Genomic DNA, 7,842 nt, shown 5'->3' with positions numbered 1-7,842 from the left:
ATATATATATATATATATATATATATATATATATATATATATATATATATTTATTTATTTATTTCTATATTCATGTATATGTTTTTATTTACATATATATATATATATATATATATATATATATATATATATATATATATATGTAAATAAAAACATATACATGAATATAGAAATAAATAAATAAATAAATATATATATATATATATATATATATATATATATATATATATATAAATATATATATATATGTATATAAATAAATATTTATTTCAGAACTAGCTGCTAGATGTAGGGCTGCATGCATGCATTGTCTAGGGGGAAATCGTTGCAGGAATCTTACCAGGAATCGTTGCAGGAATCTTATCAGGAATCGTTTCAGGACATATGCAGACGCATGCTAGGGTACATGACATATATAAATAAATAAATAAATATATATATATATATACATAAATAAATATTTATATATATATACATAAATAAATATATAAATATAAATAAATATATATATATATAAATAAATAAATATATAATTATAAATAAATATTGATATATATATATATATATATACATAAATAAATAAATATATAAATATAAATAAATATTTATATATATATATATATATATATATATATATATATATGTATATATATATAAATATTTATTTCAGAACTAGCTGCTAGATGTAGGGCTGCATGCATGCTTTGTCTAGGGGGAAATCGTTGCAGGAATCTTACCAGGAATCGTTGCAGGAATCTTATCAGGAATCGTTTCAGGACATATGCAGACGCATGCTAGGGTACATGACATATATAAATAAATAAATAAATATATATATACATAAATAAATATTTATATATATACATAAATAAATATATAAATATAAATAAATATTGATATATATATATATATATATAAATAAATAAATATATAATTATAAATAAATATTGATATATATATATATACATAAATAAATAAATATATAAATATAAATAAATATTTATATATATATATATATTTATATATATATATATATATATATATATATATATATATATAAATATTTATTTCAGAACTAGCTGCTAGATGTAGGGCTGCATGCATGCTTTGTCTAGGGGGAAATCGTTGCAGGAATCTTACCAGGAATCGTTGCAGGAATCTTATCAGGAATCGTTTCAGGACATATGCAGACGCATGCTAGGGTACATGACATATATAAATAAATAAATAAATATATATATATACATAAATAAATATTTATATATATACATAAATAAATATATAAATATAAATAAATATTGATATATATATATAAATAAATAAATATATAATTATAAATAAATATTGATATATATATATATATATATATATATATATACATAAATAAATAAATATATAAATATAAATAAATATTTATATTTATCAGGAATCGTTGCAGGAATCTTATCAGGAATCTTATCAGACGCGTGATGGGGTACTTGACATAGATCAGCGTGTCTATGTGTTGGCAAGGATGTAAGAAGCACAATTTATAAGGCCACCCAATATTTTCTAAACGTTACAGCCCACACCAACAATTTTATCCAATCTGACTTGAGCTTACAACACCCAAACACTTTCCCAGTCAAAATGGCTTCATCAACCCAGTACCTTGTGCATGCCCATCTGAACGGTGAGACCTACTCTCATGAGATAGCCGGTTTTGTGATGAGAAACACTCAGGTTGTACCATTGTTGTTGAGCAAAAGAGCAACATTTTCGTACTTCATTCAGCGACTATACTCTAAGATTGCAATGGGTCCTATTGCAAGCGTTTTTTACCAATGTCCCAATTTCAATGAAGACAACACCGTCAAGTTTTACGAGATGGAGATTGCCAATGACGAAGACTTGCAAGATATGTTTACCACCCACGAATACTCTGGGTTGGATTCCATCGAGCTGTACGTTACTCTTCGGGTTGAGACACAAGAAACTAATGTTGTCCAGTCACAAGTTATTGACCCCCCAGTCAACGAGCAAGACGAGGTTGAAGTCATTGACGAGGAAGAAGACGATCTGGAAACTGAATTTGACGACATGGTCAACGAGGAATCCGACGACGAGCAGCAAACGTTGGTGCCTCCAGCTCATGCGTACGCACCTCCAGCACATATGAGTAACTTGAACCTCCAAGGTGACGAACCATCATCTGACATCTTCTTCACACCCTACATACAAAATGACGAAGAATTAAAGGAAGGAGACAAGTTTCCTTCTAAGGAGGCATGTCTGAGAAGAATAAAAAAATGGCACATGGCGAACAACGTTGATTTTGAAGTAGACCGTTCAAACCTGGAACGGTATGTAATCACTTGTAAAAATCCAGAGTGCGGGTTCATACTGTTGGCCTCTTATAGGAAGAGAAGTAATGCATGGAAAATAGGGTCGATTACGCAGAAACACACGTGTGTCAACCCTAACAATTCCCAGGATCATACAAAACTCAGTGCCGATCTTATATGTCAGGAGATCTTGCCTCTCATAAGCTCTGATCCGTCTCTGAAGGTTAAAAATATAATATCACACATCGTTACAACCTTCAACTACACTCCATCTTACAGAAAGGCGTGGGTTGCAAAAACAAAGGCAATTGAGACAGTCTACGGCAACTGGGAGGAGTCATACAAAATTCTTCCCCGATACCTCAATACGCTACACAGTTACGCACCTGGCACTGTTACTATTCTAGAGACACTGCCCGCGCATGCACCGGATGGAAACCCTGTCCAAGGAAACGGAATATTCCATCGGCTTTTTTGGGCGTTCAAACCTTGCGTCCGAGGTTTTGCACACTGTAAACCCATACTTCAAATTGATGGGACATGGTTATACGGCAAATACAAAGGAACAATGCTCATGGCGGTTGCACAAGACGGGAACAGCAACATATTTCCAGTGGCGTTTGCTATCGTCGAAGGTGAAACTGCGGCGGCTTGGAGTTTCTTTCTAAGGAACCTCCGAGAACATGTTGCTCCCCAGCCAGACATATGTTTAATCTCTGATAGGCACGCTTCCATAGAGAGTGCTTACAATAATCCAGCGAACGGATGGCATGACCCCCCTTCAAAACACGTCTATTGTATTCGCCACATCGCCCAAAACTTCATGTGGGAGATCAAGGACAGACATCTAAGAAAGGCCCTAGTCAATGCTGGTTATGCATTGACCCAACCCACATTCCAGCATTATAGGAGTGGGATTGTAATGACAAATCCAGAGGCAGGTACTTGGGTAGATAATCTTTCCAGGGACAAATGGACAAGGGCATACGACAATGGCGTGCGATGGGGCCATATGACAACTAATCTTGTGGAATCCATGAATGGCGTTTTCAAAGGCATCCGTAACCTTCCAATCACAGCACTTGTGGAGGCCACATACTTTAGGATGGCTTCACTCTTCTCAACAAGAGGCAGGAGATGGGGTGATGTTAGGCAAGCTGGTCAACTATTAAGCGATAGTTGCATGAAATTTATGCAACAGCAATCGGCAAAAGCGAACACTCATCAGGTGACTTCTTTCGACCGATTCAATCGCACGTTCAGTGTGCGCGAGACAATTGACCACAATGAGGGACTGCCAAGGCAACAATATAGGGTTCTTCTCGACGAAGATTGGTGCGACTGTGGAAGGTTTCAAGCTTTTCGTATGCCTTGCTCACACGTCATAGCTGCATGTGCGTATGCCCACTGCGACGCTATATCACTACTGTCTCCGATTTACAAGACTCAGACATTGCTCAGAGTTTACAGTGTTGCGTTTCCTGTGGTGGCCAAGGAGGATTACTGGCCTGAGTATGATGGAGAGGTAGTTTGGCACAACGACGCAATGCGGCGAAAGAAAAAAGGGCGTCCCAATAGTACACGGATTAGAACCGAAATGGACGTCCGCGACAAAATGGAACGAAAATGCAGCATTTGCCGTCAGGTGGGGCACAATATCAAAAGATACCCTAATCGTGGCTCGACATCGTCGCAAGTTTAGTATAATCTGTATTTTTTTTTAATGCAACGTATCAGTTTCGCTTACCGCCTCTTGTAACCTTGCCTCCGTTTTTCATCAATAAATTGTGCTTTAGTGAATAACCGAAATTGCCAAGGCAAACAATATTCAGACATATTCTTCTGTTTTTCCAAAATCGATTTTTCAGACCCTTTCCAGAATCGATTTATCAGATATATACCCGAACCGGTGTGCGAAAATACAGGAAACAAGTAAAATTTTTTAAAAAAAAAAGACACAACACATAGTAGCCAAATGAAATGGCGCCTATGTGTTGTTATAGGAGTGCATGCGCCAATTGGATTGGCTACTCCCATTTGCCCTAATTTTTTTTAGGGTTTACGCCAAATGGATTGGCTAGTTGGGTATATATGCGCCAAATGGTCTGGCGCATTCACTTCCAATCAGTCCCAAACCTAGACAGTTTGGTAATTTACCTGAAAACATGGTTTTTCTTGTATATTTTTTTATCAAACATGGTTATTTTAATTTTTTTTTCTCAATATGAGCTAGGTTGTCATAGTTATGCTATTGATTTTTTGGGATTTGGATCCTCTCCAATTTTCTCCCAACTGCTGCTCATTCTACCTCATCTCAGCCATCCATTGATATTTTCTCTCTCTCATCAAATCAATTTCATTTTATTTATTTCATTTGTATTTATTCTTGGCCATTAGATGAAGCAGTAGGGTAATGGGTGCAGACAAAAGCAGTAGGGGATCCATTTCCGTTTTTCTGTTTGAATGTCAGAAGTATTAACTAATGGAAGCGTGTTTTCCCAGTAATATTGATTGTAGTAATACTTTCTTTTGCTTTTCTCAGTATACAGATGGAAATTAATAGTTTAATTCATGATCTCTCTCTTTTTCGAGTCCTTATCCATTTCCTTTCTCCCTTTATTGGAAAGTACTAAATTGTATTCTACTTGCCTGGTGGAAGTAATACATTTTAGCTGAAGCAAATGGTTCTTTATAACAAGACTGGTTGCTTTTCAATTACATGATTTTTATATTTAAGTGTATTTATCATTTAACTTATAATAACACTCATGGTAGCCTACAATAACGTGAATATTTATTGCTTATAGCAATTTCCTATACTGTATGGAAATATGTTTACAATTTATTCAAATATTTTTATAAATAATATTTAAATAAAATTAATATTTATGAAAGAGAAAAAATATATTTTTAATTAAAATATTTGTATATCTCAAAAAAATTATAGGCATAGACTAATTATCTCTTTTAAAAATGATAAACTCTTTTAGTTTAAGGTTCTAAAGTGATGTTTTACCCTCATTTTCTAAGGTCATATATATATATATATATATATATATATATATATATATATATATATATATATATATATATATATATATATATATATATATATATATATATATATATATATATATATATATATATATATATATATATATATATATATTATTGATCTAAAACTGTTTTGTTTTTCTTATCTACGTTTTAATCGGACAAGTTCATCAACGATCAATATATATTTATTTATATATAATATAAAATAATTGAAATATTAAAATTAAAACTTTAACGGGTCAATTCCATCCAAATACAAAATAATATAGTACAGATACACACGGGTACTTATATGGTACGCGTATATGATACTGATATGAGCACATTTAATTAAAGATTGAATAATAACAAGAATAAGTTTACTATTGATTTAAATATTTTTATAGATAATTTCAAAATAAAATTATTTATATATAGGAATAATTATACGATTGGTTCAAATATTTATATATATGAAATAATATATTTGATTTGTAAATTGATTTTAATCAATTCATATTAACGGGAACATGAAGTTAATGAGTAAAATATTGAATATCAACGAGAACATTAAATTACTGATCAAAATATTGAATATTAACGGGAACACGAAGTTACTGATCAAAGTATTGAATAATAACAGAAACATGAATTTACTAATAACGGGAACATGAAGTTACTGATAAAATATTAAATATTAACAGGAAAATGAATTTATTGATCAAAATATTAATATTAGCGGAAACATGAAGTTACTGATAAAAATATTGAATATTAACGGAACATGAAGTTACTGATAAAAATATTGAATATTAATAGGAACATGAAATTACTGATCAAAATATTAATATTAACGGAAACATGAAATTACTGAACAAAATATTGAATATTAACGAGAATATGAAGTTACTGATCAAAATTACTGAATATTAACGGGGACATGAAGTTACTGATCAAAATATTGAATATTAACGGAAATATTAAATTATGACAATAATTCCAAAACAAAAATAATATTTACATAAACAAATATATATTACTGTTCAAAATATTAACATTAGCCGAAACATGAAGTTACTGATCAAAATATTAATATTAACGCAAACATGAAATTACCGATCAAAATATTGAATAACAACGGGAACATGAAGTTACAGATCAAAATATTGAATATTAACGAAAACATGAAGTTACTGATCAAAATATTGAATCTTAACGAAAACATGAAGTTAGTGATCAAAATATTGTATATTAACAGGAACATGAAGTTCTTGATCAAACTATTGAATATTAACGGAAACACAGAGTTATTAATTAAAATATTAAATATTAACAGAAAACGATGTTAATATGTTGAAACAATGTATGGTCCTGTTCTTATTCGGCCTTCAGTTATATGGGCCTTTCAAGAAATAGTTTATTTATTTTATGAATTATAATCCATTCATTTTCTTTACACCTATTATTTTTTAATAGAACCTCTACATTTCTTAAATGCACTCTTAATTGTATTATTCAATCTACACCAATATTAATGTTGTTTTCTTAATTGCTTTTTATTTTTACTATTCAATTTTTTTACATTTTTCTAACGTTTCTTCTAAATCAATTTTTTTTAATAATAATTTTTATTTAACTCATTCCAAATGCGCGAAATCGACGAGTACCCGTGCGGACGCACGGATATCACACTAGTTAATAATATAAAAGATTATGCTACCGTACCCCAGATCTAACTTATTTTTTCTTCAAATTACTAAACTAAATACAATTGTAATTGAAAAATATTCATAAATCTAATTTTGTTATGCATCTTCTGAAACTTAGGGGTACAAATTTAATGTTTATGAATGCAACCTAAAACTCATTCTTCAGAAAATTACTTAAATTTAAGTTTCAATAAAAATTATAGTATTTTCTTTTGATGTTCAGATAAAATTAATTTGTTTGTAATTTGATTTATTGCTAGTTGTAATTTGGGTGTAATTTCGTTATTTCAATTATCCAATTAGTTTTGTACTTTTGAAATATCCTTACATTTAATAAATTAGTTTTGGACTCATCACAATGTGTTTTTTTTTTGCCTAAACAAGTTGACTAGGTCAATGGGTTGAATATATCTGGAATGCTGACTCAAATCAAACATCAACATGAGATTAGGATTTTACTACTGATCATCCGATTCGAATCAGATATGTGTTTGATTTGAATCACAACACTCTCTGACTCGAATCACAATCAATTTTTTATTCGAATCATAGATCTCAAATATCTTTCTAAATCAACCATGATTTGAATCATATTTTTGCTTGACTTGAATCATGAATACCAATCATGATTCAAATCAAAATAACAACCTCCTTATTTTACTATCTTGATTCAAGTCATTTTTTCTTTTGATTTAAATCATAACCTCGTGTTAGTATTTAATGAGTATCAATATTTGGAAAATAGTCATGATTGAATGCAATGGTTATGAAAA

The sequence above is a fragment of the Vicia villosa genome, linkage group LG7, assembly GCF_029867415.1.
Source record: "Vicia villosa cultivar HV-30 ecotype Madison, WI linkage group LG7, Vvil1.0, whole genome shotgun sequence".
Taxonomy (NCBI): domain Eukaryota; kingdom Viridiplantae; phylum Streptophyta; class Magnoliopsida; order Fabales; family Fabaceae; genus Vicia; species Vicia villosa.
The sequence above is the reverse complement of the archived record's forward strand: the minus strand, read 5'-3'. Positions refer to the sequence as shown.